The 18,882-nt window shown below is 43.8% G+C and overlaps 1 long non-coding RNA gene across 3 annotated transcripts in view; it reads left to right on the forward strand.

The window, feature by feature from the left end:
* LOC140614197 (uncharacterized) overlaps positions 1–18,398 on the forward strand; it is a 32,546-nt gene extending 14,148 nt beyond the window's left edge. The window contains exons 3-7 of one of the 3 annotated variants that reach the window (XR_012015099.1): positions 6,384–6,496; positions 6,670–6,899; positions 7,176–7,327; positions 7,675–7,755; positions 18,104–18,398. This is a non-coding gene — a long non-coding RNA (uncharacterized lncRNA). Of the gene's footprint in view, positions 1–5,297; positions 6,192–6,383; positions 6,497–6,669; positions 6,900–7,175; positions 7,328–7,674; positions 8,472–18,103 lie in introns of those variants that run through there. The other 2 variants (XR_012015100.1, XR_012015098.1) reach the window with 2 other exon arrangements.
* Positions 18,399–18,882: the final 484 nt, after the last annotated feature.

An 18,882-nucleotide genomic window follows, 5' to 3' on the forward strand; every position in this document is an offset into this window, starting at 1 on the left:
TCATTTTTGTTCCTGATAGCAAATGACTTCTTAAGTGTTTTTTTTTCTTGTATTGTCTTGCCAATGAGGCCAATATTACTGGATACTACTGTTATTTTGATTTCCAACCTTTCCCTATAGTTATAAGTTTATTAGTCATGTGGGCTACCTCCCAAGTTATTGCAGTAAATAGTTCTCTCAAGAGTTTTGCCCCTACATAACTTGAGAGTGTCGTCTTTCCCAACCTTCTATATCGATTTCCTTGCTACCTATAGGCTGGCTGTTCAGCTATTTCTTAGGTTTGTTAGAGCAGTATCTTTCTGGTACTGATTTCTTCATTAGTCAGGATTAGCTGACTTATGCTGTGGTAACAAAAATCCCCCAAATCTCAGTGATTTAACACAATAAAAGCCTGCCACATATTGGCAGGAGGCAGGGGGAGAGACTGCTGCACTGTCACTCAGGGTCTCAGGTTAACTGAGGTACCATCATTTTGTAGTTCCCACATCTGGCACCAGTGGCCCAAGGGAAGTGGGAGACAGAACTCTATATGGGGTATTCTTCGTCTCAAACCCAGAATGTTACTTGTCACTACTGTTCACACTTCATTAATCAGAAGTAGTCATATGATCCCCAAATAATGACAAGGAGGCTGAGAATTGAAGTGTTTGTAGACATTATCTACCTCATTGCATTGAGAGTAGTCCTTCAGGCTACTTGAAAACAGGTTTTGGTTTCTTGTTTACTGTGCTTTTATTTTGTCTTTTATATATTTAATGCTATATCCTTAATTCCTGGTGCATACTAAGTGCTTAATAAATATTTAATGAATGGGTGACTGAATAGACTCAGTTTTTTCAGTTGAGCTTAAAGAGAAAGAAAGAAGAAATGAAGGAAAGGAAGGAAGGAAGGAAGGGAGGGAGGAAGGAAGGAAGGAAGGAAGAAATCTCTAGGTCCTCCTAGGAGTTGGAGTTGGAACTGTGTGATGACCCAAGGGATGGGTGGATGTGGACAAAATGCATACCTCAGGCATTGGAGTGTATAATCCCTTCTCAGGGAAAGTTGCTGAGGCCTTCTCTGGGCGTGCCAGGGGGTCAAATACAGAACTGGAATGGTGTTATTTTGCCTGAGTTCTCTAAACAAGAATGGAATCTCAGTCTGGCAGCCCAGGATCCTGGGCTGGAAATGGTCCCTGGGTGGAAACCAAGTTTTCCATTGGTCACTGAGCCATTGCTGCTTGTGTGTATTGGGCTAATTTCACCTGTGGTCTGGGATCCTTGAGCCAGGAAGAAAATTTAAAAACGTATCTGAGAAGCCTTGTGAATGTTCTTAGCATCTTTGTTCACAAGCCTCAAACTGGAAACAATACCAAATATTCATAAGAGGAAAATGGACACAGAGTTTGTGGTGTATATCACTATTGTATGAATGGGGTCCTACCCAGTAATAAAAAAGGACAAATTACAGATACATACAAAAACATGGATGAATCCTAAAAATCTTTTTTCCCCAAAATATGTTAAATGAAATGTTCTAAACATTAAAAAGTACATACTACGTGATTCCATTTATGGGAATTTCTAGAATAGGCAAAGCTAGTCTATAGTGATACAAATCAAAACAGTGACTGCCTGCCTCTTGGCAGGGGTATGGGATTGACTGGAAAGTTGCACAAAAGCATTATTTGGGGTGATGTAAATCTTCCATTATCTTCATTGGGGGTGGTGGTTACATGGATGTACACATGGGACAATGGACATATCTCATTGATATAAATGATATATTTCTAAAAAGTCATGACAACATAAAAAATTGATTTAAGAAGACAGAAATAAGGTGGATTCTAAGCTGGTGAACTCAGTGGGGAAGAGGCAACTGCAAAACTTGTTGGAGTTGACACTACTGATAGTGAACCCACCTGTTTGGTTCAGACCCACCCCACTGCATTTGACTTCATGACCAACTCTAGCCATGGCCCAGATGATCTAAGTGTGAGTTCATTCCTTTGGAGATTGGTTCAAAAAAGGACATGTTATGTAATTTGAGCCAAAGGAAAATAAGGAAAAGTCTGTTGGGAGTTCCTCTTGGGACAATTTCCATACTTCTGTAAAAGGAAATGTAATGGGACTTTTTTAAAAAGGCTTTATTTATTAATTTGAGAAAGAGAGATATTTGTTTATTCATGAGAGAGAGAGAGAGAGAGAGAGATAGCAAGAGAAAACATGAGCTGAGGACAGGGAGAGGAGGGAGAAGCAGGCTCCCCGCTGAGCAGGGAGCCCAATGCAGGGCTTGATCCCAGGACCCTGAGCCAAAGGCAGATGCTTAACTGACAGAACCATCCAGGAACCCCATAATGAGACTTTTTTCCTGTCTCAATTTCATCTGAGGACCTCAACCTCCTCATCTTTAAAATGGAGATAAAAACAGCAGCTTTGCCTGGCATTGATGAGATTTATTCATTTAGTTACAAATAAGTTTTGAGCACTTGCTGTATTCCAGGGACTATTCTAGGAGCTGAAGTATATTTTATTCAGTGAACAAAACTTATGATATCTCCATTCTAAATGAAACATTGAAAGTATAACCCATTACATAGTGTGTAGTCCATGGTAGCCATTACTATGAGACTTAAAAACAAGAGACCCCAATGTTATATTAAAGGATAATTTTCCAAAACTGGTAGAATCATCACTCCCATAAGATATAAACATGAACATGTTAGAGGCTTTATTTAGCTTACTAATGAGAAAACTGGTAAAAATTTCACAAGCATATCAAAGGAGAATCCAAAGAACAGATCCATTTATAGATGGATTGGGAATATTGAAATGAATGTACAAGTGGATTCAAGACTGGATTTTCCACAGAGGAAGGTCACCCTTCCCTTGCATAAAATTTATTTACATGTCCCTAGGCAAGAATTATTTTGCATTGGCATCAGTTGTCTATGATTTACAGAGTTGCAAATTCACTTACATGAAATCAGAATTAGATAACAAGAACAAGTATAGTATAACAAAACAATGCATAGTTTTCCACCAAAGCACACATTTTCAGTTCTATTGACTAAGTTGGTTTCCCATATAAACTCAAAGGACATCTGTAATTGTCAAGCAAAAGTGCAAGCAATGTTCAAGGGGTTCTGGATATGATGGAAGCACGTGCCAGGAGCAGCAGAGTGTCTTATCAGGGCAGGCTTCAAGGAGGAGTTGATACTGGAGCTGTGTGGAAAGACAAGTAGATAGAAGCCAGGCAGACAGCAGGGAAGAGAAGGGCCCACCCCAAGGAGGAAATATACCAGGAAGGGCTGAATTTCTTACAAGTAATAGAAACTGACATGAGTTTGCGATGCTGGTCCCCATTTCCCACCCCAGCTCTCCATTGGATAGTTGCTTCATTTCTCTTGCCAAAGATAAAGCTGGATACTGGTTAACGTGGTGAGGAAAGACTTTATTTGGTCATAACCATTGCAATGAGGAGGAGGTTTCAGTGTGAGCTGAACTCAACTTTGGTTTGTAGAGAGATGACTGGGGGTTTTGAAAGAATGGGGGAGCTAGAGAAGAGACTGAGTTTGTTCATTGGTTATTATCAGATAGAGAAGCAGACTTCTCACATCTTTATGACAGAAGGTGGTGCAAGTTAAAGTAAGGAGCCCAAGAACTGAGAGGGAGAATTGTCTAAGAGGGAGGCAAGAGTTATCCCCTAAGTGTTTGCATTTCAGAGAGATAGCACTCAGGTCCTTGAGAAGATGGTTCTGGTGGTAGAAGATCTATATCTCAAGGGGGACAGAAAGGATTCACAATAGCAAGCTTTCTAAAGTAACTTCGCTAAGTGCGGGGGGGGGGGGGGGGGGCGGGGCTAGGTTTCCGAACTTGTTTGTGTATTACCAGGTTTTGCCTGAAATGAGCAGTGATTCCCCTGGCAGCCTTGAGCTGTCAGGCAGGCACTTTCAGGGGAGCATCCTAGGGATGCAGCCTTGAGCTACTGGAAACTACCTTAGTGTTTGTTCAGGTCTCTTAGTGCAGGGACGGACAAAACCAGTTGTGCTGAGAGTCTGCAGTTTTTATACGCCAAAGTTGAGGTCTAGTCAAAGCCATCTAAAGTTTGGTCAAGAAGAGAATCTTTGCCACTCTCTCCCCACAGACTGGCTCCCTTTGCTTCTAGTCCATGTGGTAGAATATGGTTGCCTTAGGTGGGTCCCCGAGAAGTAGAACCTGAGATGGATTTGGGTGATCTGTTGGGGGTCGTGTTCTCAAGTGAAGCCTATAATGCAGGGAGGAAGCAGGAACGTGAAGGAGGTGGTCAAGCAGGATTGGTGAAGGGGCCTCTGGGATGCAAATCCACTGCAGAGTTCTTAAGCCTTGAGGCTGGCCTTTTGTATCTCTGTGGCTATGAGGGGGTGGGGGGAGAGGTGAGCTCTTTGTGGCAGCAGGTGATTTTCCAGAGAAAAAGTACCTTTAAAACATTGGCAACTCACACAGCAGGAGGCAAGATGGGTGCGCTCAACCTGGCACAGGAGATCTGGTCAGGGTACCATAACATAGAATTTAGGGCTGCTGCCCACACTTTCTTTATATGGTACCGCTGTCAATCTGATTTTGGAATCTCATATCAATTTCAAACTTGGGGGCTGGGAGCTTTCTGACTAATGCCATTTATTTTTGGAGCCACATCAGATCGATCAACTATGGCCTGGAGATCAGGTCATGGTTGTGAAGATGACTGCCCACCACAATTGCATGGATGGCAGTGGCAGGCATTCTGCAAGGTCCATGAGCCCCCAGAGGCACTCCTCATCTTGTCTATGGAGTTGTGCTCCAGGGATGCCACCCACATAGCATACAGTGTGGAAGCTGCTCTTGGAGTATGTAGCATCAGGCCTTTAGTGTTACGGAGTTGAGGGATTCCAGAACATGCTATCCCCAAATTTGCCTTTTTGGCATATGGATTATTTTGTGGCCATTAAGAGCCAACAGGTGCAGGAAAAGCCCTAGAAACAGGAAAACACATTTTCCTTTGGTAAAGTAAATTTACATTTATTATAAAGGAAATTTCTATTTGTAGAGAAGTGTCTCTCTCCTGTACCAGGAAGTGGACGACCCTTAACAACTCTTATCAGTGGAGTAGGCACAACTTAAATCTGCATAACAAACTTCACTAAATAACCCTTATTTACCATACTTCTGATCACCTTCCTGTAACTTGCCTCCCCCACCCAGAAACACCAAGCCCCATTTTCTTTACCTAGGACGGCACATAAACTCTTATATCCTTTTGAGTTACTCATCTCTGGGTGTGTTACATGCACGATGGACATGTTAATAAACTTAAGCTCTTTTTTTCTCTGGTTAATCTCTCTTTTGTTACAGAGCCCCAGCCAAGAACCTAGAAGGGTAAAAATAAAGACGATTTTATCTCTTCTACAGGGTTGAAGGGCATGTCCCAGAAAGTGCATTTACAGGGAGCAGCCCAAGAAATAACTACCCACCAAGCATGGAACTGCCCAAGGGTGTGAAGTTGGGCAGAGGGCAGGAGGCTGGACACGTCACAGAATCCAGAACTCAGAGGGCTTTGTATTCCTCATTAAGAATTTTTACCCACCTTCTTCCACTCAAGTGGGGGAGTTGACAAAGAAAAGCCAAATAGGGCAGAATTATAGAAAGGGCTCTAAGTTCAGTGCCCCCACCCAAATCCAACCTTTTTGCGTGAAGCCCTTGCTTTAAGCCCTACTTCTGGATTGCATCTTCCCCATCAAAACTTACCTGAGTTCTGTGTTCCATCCCCTTGACCTTTCTGTTTCCTTGGCAAGCCCTAGCTGACTGGGTAAACACCTAAGACATTGGTGTGTTAATTACACATACAAACTTTGGCATGCATTTATCTCAAAATGCCTTTTCTAGAAGGATAGATTCTAATCGTTGAGAATTGTGAGCCCTCTGGGGACAAAGCTTCTAGAGGGGCTTTGGGAACCTCAAATATTCCATTGGTTAGGCTGTCCATTGGTCCTTCATTCTGAAGATGTGTCCTTTATCTCTGTCCCCTGGTCTTCTCTGGGAGCCCCAGCCACAGGCCATGTGATCACATTACCACCAGGTGGCAGTGGCACCACATTCCTAAGTCCTCAGGCCACCACTCAGCCCAGTGGGTTTACAGGATGTAAATAAAAGGAATAGGGGCGTAAAGCATGGAGCTCCTGCTTTGGAACCACCAAGGTAAGATGGGAACTACTGTTTTGCTACTGAGAGACTCCAGGTCTTGGGGAAGGGCCTGGGTTTGTGCCTCAGTTTCCTTACTCAGAGTCAGAACAAATGTTCTGTGTTGAGAAGATAATAAAATCAGGAGAAATATGAAGATAGATAGATGTTTCTTGATCAAGCCACCTGAAAGGCTTGTTGATTTTCCAGAGTTCCTGAACCGTGGACCTAAGACTCCACTGGGAGAGTCTTCCATAAGACAGCAGCATCTTTTACATCTGGGTGAAACAGCTCCTACCACCTACACATTCCTCGTACTCCAGGTCAGAGGGGTCCCTGCATCCTGGCTTTTTAGAGTATGTGGGGGTTTGTGATGGAGGCATTGCTGGCTCTTTTCTGGGGCCATTACTCCCTTTGGGGCCTATCCTGAGTGTCAAAAGCTCATCTCCTAACCGCACCCCCTTCATATATTACTGTATTCCTGCATTCCTGACAGGCCAGTGCTGACATGAAGGATGGCAGGAGCCCCTCTGTGAGGGGCTTGTGACCTTCAAGTTCCCAAAAATGTCTTCGCCCAGGTCTCCCTCACATCACAGGGCCTGTGGCAGTCCTACTCTGGACTTCCTCAGCCCAAGCCTCCCTGTGGCCATCATGCAGAAGAACTCCTACCATGGCTTCCCAGGCTGGAGCTTCAGCTGGTGATCTTGCCAGGCCCTTGAGGTCCAGGTGAGGACAATGTGTCACCCCTGGGGCTCCTCCCCGGAACCCGCCATGTGGAGAATTGGAACACTCATGTATTGTCTCTGGGTAGGGGGTTGTAAAATTTTGTGACTACTTTAGAAAATTGCTTGGCAATTACATAAAAAGTTAAATGCCTATCTGTCCTATAACTCAGGCCTGTCTGCCCTATAGTTTTAATTCTAGGTATTTAACAGAGAATAATGTAGAGCGAAGTCCACAAAAAGCCTTGTGCAAGAATACTCACACAAGCTTTATTTACAGTATCTCAAATCTGGAGAAGACCAGATGTCTCTCAGCAGGTGAATAGATGAGCACATTGTGACTTCATCATGGGGAGCACCATACAGCCCTGTTACACATCACAGGAAGGAATCTCAAATGCAAGGCTGAGTGAAATAGCCCAGACACAAAAGGTTCATGCTCTGTGATTCTGGTTTACATGAAGTTTGAGAAAAATGTGAAACTAACCTGCGGTGGTAGGAATCAGAATGGTGGTTGCTTCAAAGTGGGGGGGCAAGGGATGAGGACAATTCCTGAGAACACTTCTGTTCCTCAGCCTCCAGCCTCATGAGCTCTTCACAGACTCCTTGAGAAGGCACTCACGCTACTTTGTTGGCTCCATCCACAGCAGGGCTGAGGGGAGGGACTTGAGGAAAGGAAAATCTAGTAGAAGTTGATAGTTCTGGGAAATTTGACATTTCAGAGCTAATGTAACAGGGACTGCTCAATAGTCATTTTCTTCTTTCATTCCTAATTGCAGCTGGGCATGTTGTCAACTAGCCAAAAAATTGGTTGCTCCAACCCCTCCTGCAGCAAGATGAGGCCATGTATCTAAGAGGTGGTATGTGTGACTTCCTGCAAGAGTTTAGTTGGCAGCAGGAGGTTGGGGAGCCCACTCTTTTCCCTCTTTCTTCCTGATTGGAACACAGATGTGATGACTGGGGCCCCTGCAGCTATCTTGGACTACAAGTTTGAAACCACCTAGTGGGGCAGAGGGGAGGCTGGGAGGAACTGGCCAGACCAGTCTTGGCCTGTCTACTTCGGGACTTATGTCTCAGTCACTGCTAATTGCGTTTCTCCATAACTTGTTGTTACACCCAAGCCCAAATGATACACGTTGTAGAGGCCATTGAGAGGAGATTGAGAGTGTGGGCTCTGAGGACACCTGGGTGGCTCAGCGGCTGAGCATCTGCCTTTGGCTCAGGACATGATCCCAGACTCCCGGGATCGAGTCCCACATCGGGCTTCCTGCATGGAACCTGCTTCTCCCTCTGCCTATGTCTTTGTCTCTCTCTGTGTCTCTCATGAATAAATAAATAAATAAATCTTTAAGAAAAGAAGAGTGCAGGCTCTGGACTCAAACAGCTATCCTCCTCACACCTGGTTTGTCACTTGCCAGCCAGATGACTTTGAGATGCTCACCTAACTTCTTTGTCTCTGCTTCCTCATCAGGAAAATGGAGATAAAACTACCTACCTTGTAGGGTTGTTGTAAGGATTAGAGGAGTGGACAAAGTATAGTGCATTTAGAAAGTATTAACATAAGTTATGCAAATAGTCCCTGGTACATAGCAAGTGCTCTATAAAGTGTGGGATTTTACTGTTTTGGCACGGAGGAACAGTGTATGTGTGTGTCTGTGTTTGTGTGTGTGAACTCTGGTCTGGGTGGCACTATCAAGCCATACTGACCTTGTCTGAGGAGAATGCCTCCTACAGGTGGCGGCTGTGTCCTCATTTGGCTTCTGGAACTTTACCCAAGAGCCTGGCTCTGGGACTCCCCCTTATGCAGAGCAAACATTTTTCCTTCTGCTTCTGGCCATGGGGCGGCGACGTTCCCAAGGCTGTCCCTTCCCTTGATCTTTCTCATCATACTTACGATGAAGGGGCTTTTTATGGGCTTTTTATGTTTTCCCCGAGAAGGTGAGGAACAAGTAGGGCTGCCAGATTTAGTAAATAAAAATACAGGTCACCTGAATAAATTTGAATTTCAGGTAAACAATGAGTGTTTTTTTAGTATAAATATGTCCCAATATTTCATTTTGTCTAGCAACCTAAGTGTGGGACCCTCTGCCGTAGGACCCCCACCCCTGCCTGAGGTCACTGTCATATTCTGCGCTCCCCTGCAGGTTCTGACGGTGGGTGGAGGAGCAGGGCCATTTTCAGAGGAAAGCCCCAGTGTCCACCTCCCTTGCTGCCTGCACCACTTCCCAGATGTTCTCTCTTCTGCCCTCCTGGGAACTTCTCTCCCGAGCTTGGAAAACTAACTCTGACCTGTCATAGGTCTTCCAAGCTTCTAGATAATCTATGAATTAGGCTCTGAATCCTTCAGTTTCTTACAACCCAAAGCTGACTTTGACATTCAAAAGCCAAGCCATGGTTCTGACTTTTCTCCCGTTCTGTCACAAGGGGAGGTTGTCATTGTCGGGGCTGAGAAAGAAGCCAGACATAGGAGGATATGCAGCCAACATTTCCAGGTATTCTCCAGCAACACAAAGGGGGTCTCGTTTAAACATCCCCGCAGTCTTGTCATGATTCCCCATCGCCACCCTGTTCTTTGTTTGGGTGGCCGCAGGGGTGGTCCTTGTTACAGATGTCGGGATATTAAAGGACAGGTATACCTTGTTTGCTCACATCCTCCTCCCCCTGGCATCTGTCAGAAAATACAACAAGTGGCTCCTGGTGCTGCTTCCCAGAGGAGACTGTAATTGAGCGCCCTGTCAGCCGATGCCAGATGCACCGCATGAGAGATGAGAGCTCATCCCTCTGCCGTGTGCTTGGGGCCGAGGAGGGAAGACAGAGGAGGCCGCTGAGACTTTTGAAAACTGAGAAGTGCTTTAGTGTAGTCAAGCACACCTTTTGGCAGATACCATGCAAGTGTCTCCGAGTCCTCCTACCTGGGCATTGCTGATGAACAAGCTTGGAATGCACCCAGCCTAGTCCCCGCAGATTCATTCAGAAGACTGAAGGCACCACTCACGATGTCATTTACCTTCATGGCACAGTGAACCTGCAAGGGAAGTGGGCATTTAATTCTGGCTGGTGTTCTTCTTCAGCCACTAGGCTAAAAATGTACCCATTTGTGTAAGACACAGCCCTTAGTCACTGAGGAAAGTGAATGTGTGATGAAGAGAAGCGTCCTACATTTGGCAAACGTGCTGAGAATTCACACTTCCTGAATCAAAGTCCCTGACATTTTCAGAGAGCCAAATTTAATCAAGGCGTTTTTGAAAGATCCAAACTGAATCAGAAAGACAGGAGGCCCTATTAGCAGCATGAATCTTGATGACTGCTTGGAATTGCATTTGCTCAGAAGTCTAGCTTTCACGACAAATGAGAAATTCCATTTTGCATGGCTTGAGAAGGGGGCCTATTTCAAGCCATGTCATTGGGGTAAAATTTGGAATGAACATTTATGTGTGAGATGCCATGTTGATTTCAAGATGCTCCAAGGGTTTTGGGAATAAAAGTGGGCAGGAGTTTTTTCCTCTCTTGAGGACTATAGGTTCTTTAGCTTTGAGAATTGTAGATTCAAATAAAACCTCATTTAAAGGTCAATAATCAAAATCTAATTGTGATGGGGTGCCTGGGTGGCTCAGTAGATTGAGGGTTGGACCTCTTGATTTGGGCTCAGGTCATGTGCTCAGGATTTTGGGATCGAGCCTACAGTGGGCGTGGAGCTTGCTTGGGATTCTCCGCTCCTGCTCCCATGCTCTCTCTCTCTCTCTCTCTCTCTCTGTCTCTCTGTGTCTCTTTCTCTCTCAAAATAACAACAGCAACAACAACAACAACAACAACAAACCTAATAGTGAGCTGCTCTGAGGAGGAGGCCTGGAGGCCCATCTGTCCATTTCTGGTATTTGTCATGTCTTTCTGTCTTATTTCTCCCCAGTTGGAATGTGAGCTTCACATATGCTGGAATTTTTTTCTAATCTACTCACGGCTATATCCCCAGTGTCTTGAACATTGTCAGACCCAGGGTAGGCCTGGGTCTGTATTCACTGAATAAACAAATGAGCACAAAGACCTCTGAGGCTTTGCAAGACACAGCATTTATTACTATTACTAGGAGTACTATTAGCATCTACTCACGGAGTGTGTGCTATCCTGTGTTCCAATAGCATATTGAGCAGTTTGTATGCATGATCTCATTCAATCCTCACAATAAGCCTGGGAAAATGTATTTATGTCCCTGTTCTATAGATAAGGAAAACAAAGGCTTTAAGACGCTAAATAACTTACCTAAAGCCACATGGCTGGGAAGTGGTAGGTATTCAACACAGGCCTGCTTCGTTTGAAGCCTAAGTTCTCCACTGGTCTTCTTTCTCTTTTTCTATTAAAAAACAACAACAACAACAACACAGCTTTATTGAGCTGTAATTCATGTGCTATACAATTCACTTATTTAAAATACACAATTCAACTGCCTTTGTATAGTCACAGAGTTGTGCAGCCATCACCACGATTCGTTTGAGGGTATTTCCTTCACTCCAAAAAGAAACCCTGTACCCATTAGTAACCATTCCATGTTTCCCCCAAGTTCTCCCAGCCTTAGGCCACCACTAATCCGCTTTCTCTCTCTATAGATTTGCCTATCCTGGACATTCCATATAAGTAGAATCATATGACATGAGGCCTTTTGTGTCTGGCTTTTCACTTAGCATGTTTTCAAGGATCACACATGTTGTTGCATGAATCACCCTCATTCCTTTTTATTGCTGGTGTTCCATTGTATTCCACCCAGTGTGTACAGTTAGGCCACATGTTGTTGGGTATTTGGGTTGTTTTTACCTCTTGGCTAATGTAATGATGCTACTATGAACCCTCATGTACAAGATTTTGCATGGATCTGTGTTTTCTTTCTCTTAGGTACATACTTAGAGGTGGAATTGCTGTATCATATTATGGCTCTATGCTTAGCTTTTTGAGGAACTGCTAGACTGTTATTCAAGTAGTTGTACCATTTTATACTCTTACCAATAACAATGTATGAGGGTTCCAATTTCTCCACATCTTTGTCAACACTAGTTCTTATCTGACTTTGAATCTAATCATCCTGGTGGGTATGGCATGGTATCTCATTGTGATTTTTTAAAAAAGATTTTTATCTACGTTGAAGCAAATGGTGGGTATTTGTCGTTTCTAATGGCTGAGTAATATTCCATTGTATACATAAGTCAATCGGAGAAGGACAAACATTATATGGTCTCATTCATTTGGGGAATATAAAAAATAGTGAAAGGGAATAAAGGGGAAAGGAGAAAAAATGAGTGGGAAATATCAGAAAGGGAGACAGAACATGGGAGACTCCTGACTCTGGGAAACGAACTGGGGGTGGTGGAATGGGAGGTGGGCGGGGGGTGGAGGTGACTGGGTGATGGGCACTGAGGGGGGCACTTGATGGGATGAGCACTGGGTGTTATTCTATATGTTGGCAAATTGAACACCAATAAAAATAAATTTATATAAAAAAGATTTTATCTATTTAAGAGACAGAGAGAATGAGAGAGCACAAGAAGGGGAGGTGCTAAGGAAGAGGGAGAAGTAGGCTCCTTGGAGGAGCAGGGAGCCCGATGTGCGGCTTGATCCCAGGACCCTGGGATCATAACATGAGCTGAAGGCAGACACTTAACTGACTGAGCCACCTAGGTCCCCCTCATTGTGGTTTTGACATGCATTTTCCCCATGGCCCATTGACTTCTCCCACCCATGCACGCACCATTTCTCCTGTCGTTGGCTGTCACTTCTGCTCAGCTGCTTCCCCATTGGTATCTCACTGGAGGTGAACCTCATCCTCACCGTGGCTACTGGGAAAAAGCTGTTGTTACTTATAACCTTCCTTCGAAAGGGAGGCGGTGTGTGAGGATCCTAGTAGCTGGAGGACATTTTGTTTGCAAAATATGAGTACTCAAAGTTAACAGAGTAGGCGGAGTTAAATTTGGCAAAGAGTTGGAGCCTGTGAGGGAGAGATGGGAATATAGAGCAGTTGGGGAAAGGTCAGGAGGGAGAGATGCAGCATGGCTGGTGCCCAAGAGGAGAGACCAGGCAGGTGATGTTCAAAGGGGAAGTCTGTCATGAAATGCTGTGTGTCTTACAGTGTGACCTCCTCTGAAACTTCCTACAACATCCTAAGTAAGCTCAGAATGGTCTTGTGGAGTTTTCTTTCTGGGGTGTATGTGTATGTATGTGTGTAGTGATGGACAGTAGGATATGAGGCAGTGCTGAATCAAGCATGAGGGTTGGTGTGGAGTGAAATCAGGAGTTTCATAGGGACAGTCTATGTGCTTGATAAATGCTCGATCCTGGGCCTCCTTCCAGACCTCCTGAGTCAGCATCATTTGGCATGGAACTTGGGAAGCAGCTTATTTATTTATTTATTTATTTATTTATTTATTTATTTATTTAAGTAGGCTCTGCACCCAGTGTGGAGCTAACATGGGGCTTGAACTCAGGACCCTGAGATCATGATCAGAGCTGAGATCAAGAGTTGGATGCTTAACTGACTGCGCTTCCCCGGTGCCCCTGAGAAGCAGTATTTTAAAGAGCTACCCAGGTACGATTCTTGTGCTTCCAATGTCTGAGAACCATCAGAAGGACCCCCAGTAGCCTCCATCAGCTCATACATAGTCTGTTCTGCTTCTAGCTTCTTTGTTTCCAGTGGTGGAGGATGAGGAGCTCATGCAGCCCTTGGTCTTCCGGACATTCTTCTCATGAGCCCAGTACCTTCTGAGCAGTTTGGCTACAGGTCCACCTGGTGGCCTTATTCCATTTGGTTTCCTCTGCATGTTTATTACAGACACTGCACGTTTCTAACCTTTGGTTGGCACCTGGCCAATTTTCCCTAGTTTCACTAGTTTCACAAGTGATTTCAGGAGATAGACAGGAGATGGTCACAACCCTCATCAGGATGCTTCTACCACCCTTCAGGGTTTTCATTTCTCTGGGGTCCTTCCTCTCACCCCTACTGACAAAATCAGGCATGAATTAACGTCTGCCCTTAGATTTGACTGCTTTGATTTGGCAGTTGTGACTTCACAGTTCCCAACCCTCATATTCCTTTTCTACCAATACCTGCACATTCAAGTGAGCGTAGAACAGCGAGAGTGTGACATGTATGGTGTTGGTTGCAGGGTCACTTTTCCAAAGCCCATGGAGAGCTCTAAACTGTAGAATACATTTTCTTCTTCTTGGTGCAGTAACATTTCAGGCTGTGAACAGTAATAATGATTTAAATATAGCTGAAAATGGTCTGCTCCATAAATACAACTTGTGTCAAAACCAAAATGCAACTTTATTTTTTGTCTCAGATGGTCCTTTTATAATTTTTCAGGAGAATAACTTTCCCTAGCCTCTGAACATTAATATAACTTGTTTCCTACTCTGACCTAGGTCATAGATGGTCTTTCAGTCACTTTTAGCTAATAATGAGGATGCATCCAATTAAGGATATTAATGAAGGCTTCCATCTTCACTTGTTCTAAAATGTAGGTTTTGTTATTATTCAGATACAGTGAGGCCAACAGATCCGGAGGCTGCCATTGAAAAGATAGTTCATGACACTATCCCAAGAGAAGATCCCAAGAGAAGGGGATGTACCTTGTCACAAGGAGCCACACATGGAAGCACAGGGGTCAGGCAGAGGGAGTGAGGAAAAATGTGAGCAAGAGCCTTTACTGTAGTTTCTGTGAGGCTGGGTAAGCAGATTAAGGATTGGCTGGTTTGAATAATTTTAGCAGGCGTTGGTGCATAGGAGCTGTCCCTAGTTGCCTGGTATCTGGCCCTGGGTTGGATAGTGGCCTAGCGTGAGAGTCTGACCAGCGCGGTGGTTGTTGGGGGCAGAGGCTCTGGATTGGTTGGTTTGCATAGGAAGGTCCTCTTTTGAAGGCAAGTCTTATTTTTATTTTACTTTTTAAACTATCTCTAAGAATTGGTTAGCCCTTGCAGTCCTCCAGGATCAGCAAGATGTCAAAGCATCCAAAAAATATGGAATAGAAAGACATGGCTCATACAGCACTCAAAGGTAAGACTTCACTCCATGCTAACACCTGTGGTTGGCAGCTATCTCCCACTGGGAAGGAGAAGTGACTTCTGCTTTTCTCTTACCTACCTCTCTCCCACATGCAAGCTGCTGTTTGAGACCCCATCAAAGTACAGTGCATGGAAGTAGGATAGCAATATTGATTCCAAGTGCCATGGTCAGGGTGTCCACTTTTCACAGCTCTCATCCTGTGAGGCCTTGGTCCTCCCAGCTGAATGCTTGAACAAGACTTAACATGGCCCACATCTGGTACACACATCCTTGGTTACCTGGGCAGGAGTACAACTCTAGGCCACATTGGCCCCAACTGCGGAGAACCCAGAAGAAGCCCTCTGGATGTTTCTATTGAAGCCCACTCCCTACAGACCAGAAGCAATGGACATAGCACTCCATCCAGCCCCTCAAGGCATCAGCACAGTTTTCTGCAAAGAATTTCTCCTCCAATCCTATCCCTTCCCACACTCTGATCTTGTTTTCACAACCCTGATCCAGCTGGGGGTTCTCATGTCCTTGGCACATCTCCATATGGGGAGACTGTGGTTCGGATTTCCCTGTCTATCTCACTGGCGTAGGGGAGCATCTTCTGAAACCAAGGCCAGAGGAGTCCTGCTTTCACTTCCTACTGAAGAGGCATCAAGATCATACAACTGCTCAGGCTTCCTTCCCTTTGTGCCTCCTGCCAGGATATTGGAGCTTTAAGACTCATAGAACCAATTTCCACTTTTTTTAGAGCAGAATATAATCACAATTAGCAAGATGCCATTTTCCATGAAAGTATGGAGAGATGTTACTTTCAGGTCCTGTGAACACTTTTGTCTGCTCAGAGCTTTCTGGAGAGGGTCATAGCTGCTCTGATGATGATTACCTCCACCTAAGCTCCTTCATCCTCTTCCTTCAACTTTTTTACTGAAAATATTTCCTACATCAAGGGAAAGCCCAGAGTGCTAGGGGTGGTGGCAAGATAGTGGAGGGCAGATATCTCTGGGGTCACAAATCTTGGGTAGAACTGAGGTTTTTACTCAGATATTCTATCTACTTACCTCCAGGAATCACTCATGTCCACCTGACTTTTAGGTTGGAAACCTGTATTTAAATTCACAAAAGCAGGCTTTCCTGTATCTTCCTACCCAGGATCTGTAGGGAGAAAAATGAGTGGGGGTTTGGAACAGATGTGTCAAAGGTTTGCCATCACTAATAAGATGTATGCCCAGATAGTAAGTTTTCTAGTTTTCCAAAGCGTTTGTGACTTCTTACACACACACACACACACACACACACACACACACACACACACACACTCAAGCATTTGATGTTTCTGAAACCCAGCCTTAAACACATCTCAAGTCATGATCACAGAAGCAATGGACTCCCCCCCTGGGGTTGAGGTTCTGTAGGGCATTTCATGATAAATTTATCAAAGCCACAGGAGCCAAAGCTTTATAAATAATTTTGGCATCCTTCATTACTCATTATTTGCTGTTAGCCCGTTGGGGGCAATTAGTCTCCATAGAAAGGAGAGGTTTCCCATTTACAGTTGCATTCACAGCACTTTTATTTTTGTGAACATTTTATTTCCCCAATCTCCAGATGAATTTTTGCAATGTTGGAGATTTTTTATTTACGGAAAGTGAAACCGCTGTATTATAATGGAACCTGAGGATTTATCCATTCATTTGGAGACACCTCCAAACAAATTGCATCCCCAATGTTTACTAGACACTGTGCTAGAAAGGGGGTGCGAATTCCATGCAGACATGTCCCTGGACATGAGCTGGGAAAATTCACAGGAGTGAAATAGAGAATTAGAGTCCAGTGGGAAGAAAGCTGACACAGAGGCCATGAAAAGCAGATGAAGATTAAGGGGAGGATACCAAGGATGGTTGGGTTTGGAAGCATGTAGAGAAGTTGGACAGATACAGAAGGAAAGGTTTTCCAGGCATAGGGAACAGTATGAGTCAAGGTTTTTAAGTTTGAACCTGCATGGAGGTCTGAGAGTTGAGAAGACCTTTCCCACTTCTGGTAGATTCTGGGGAGGCAGTGAGATTTCTGAAGGAGAAGGTTGTGTAGTGCATTCAGATGGAAAGGGTTTGTTTCCTGGTGTTTTGGAGAGTAGAACTATAGGACCCCTGATAGGTCAGCCATTTAGAAAAATATTAAAAACTTAAAATGAATTTCTGCCAATAATATAATCATAGCAAAAAATAAAAATTTAAAGCAAAAGAAAGGAGACTGATCTCGGGGAAAATGAAAATCAAAATCATGCCAGGAGGTAAAAGAACAGTAACCAGAAGAACAATTTTTTCTTTTTTAAAAGATTTTATTTATTGATTTATTTGAGAGAGAGAGAGTGAGAAAACATAAGCTGGGTGAGGTACAAAGGGAAAGAGAGAAGCAGACACCCTGCTGAGCAGGGAGCCCAACTTGGGGTTCAATCCCAGACCCTGGGATCACGTCCTGAGCCAAAGGCAGATGCTTAACCAGTGAGCCACCTCAGCACCCCCAGAAGAATAACTTCTTGAATTAGATTTGGAAGTGATAATATATATGTGCTATATAATACATGAAGTACATACAGATGTGCATATATGTAATATATATAAAATACATACATATATGGAATATACATGTATTTATAGTGAGTGTATTGTATGTGTATATATATGCCATATACATATATATTTATGTTTTTTTTAATTGAGGTATAAGTTACATACAATAAAATTTTTAAATCTTGATTTTGTTAAACTATTACATATGTATATGCCAAGACACAGAACATTTCCACCATGTGAGAATATTCCCCTGTGCCTCTTTTTTAGCCAATCTTCTCATTCCAGAGAGCCCTTCCCCATAGATTACTTTTACCTGTCTTTGAGGTTCATATAAATAGAATTATACAGTATGTGCTCTTCTGTGTCTTGTTTCTTTTGCTCAACACAATGTGTTGTGTTTCCATGATCTTGTTGCATACCTGGTGGTCTGGTTTTGTTTTTTTTTTATTGCTGTAGTATTCGATGGTATTGAGTATACCACAGTCTGTTTATCCACTTTCCTGTTGACAGACACTTGGGTTGTTTCCAGTTTGGGTTGTTGTGAATAAACGTGCTATGAACATTTCTGTACCCACTTTTTGGACATGTTCTCATTTCTTTTAGGTGTGGAGTGGCAGTCTGAAGTCATTATACCAGTTTACGTTTCCATCAGCATTGAATGAGAGTGAACTGTATTTTCAAGATGGATAATTCAGCTTCAAATAAGTATCCCAGACATATTTTGGAAGACTTGCTAAATGACTATAAGGCTGGAAGTCAGAGTCCATGGATCTAAAGTTCTCACTCTGCCACCCAGCCCTGCATGGTCTCCTGATTTTCCTGTGTCTTCCTTTCTTTGTAACAGAAGTGGTTTAGACCTTGATCTCAAAAGTCACTAGAATTCAGTGTCATACTTAAATGTTTTCTCATGTTTCTCTCTGTATTTCTTCCTCTGCTGATCTCCCACTACCATGCCAATTTGGTCAACAAGGCTCTTCTGTCCCTTGTCTACAGGGAAGAGAAGGCACAGCAGAAAGTAGATAAGAAAGTAGGTAAGACTCCTGGCTTTTGAGATTCAAAAGCCAAACCATTGGCAGGGAGAGGGATGTGCTCAGGCCGGAGTAATTTGAGAGACTACATGATGCATGATGCATGATGTAGAGATTCTAGCTCCCTGGTCGGTACAGTCACGCCCCTCAACCAGCAAAGATTCACTGAAGGGAATCTATGAATACAGATGGAGACGCATAAAGAAAGCAACGACAACGTTGTTGAGAAGGAGTAGCAGCAGCTTAAAACAACGACCATTTTATTTCATCTCAATTTCATAGGCTAGGAATTCAGACTGGGCTCAGCTGGGACTGATGACTGGTACACTTCCATATGGCTTCTCCAGAATGGGG

Source organism: Canis lupus, chromosome 22, assembly GCF_048164855.1.
Source record: "Canis lupus baileyi chromosome 22, mCanLup2.hap1, whole genome shotgun sequence".
Lineage (NCBI taxonomy): Eukaryota > Metazoa > Chordata > Mammalia > Carnivora > Canidae > Canis > Canis lupus.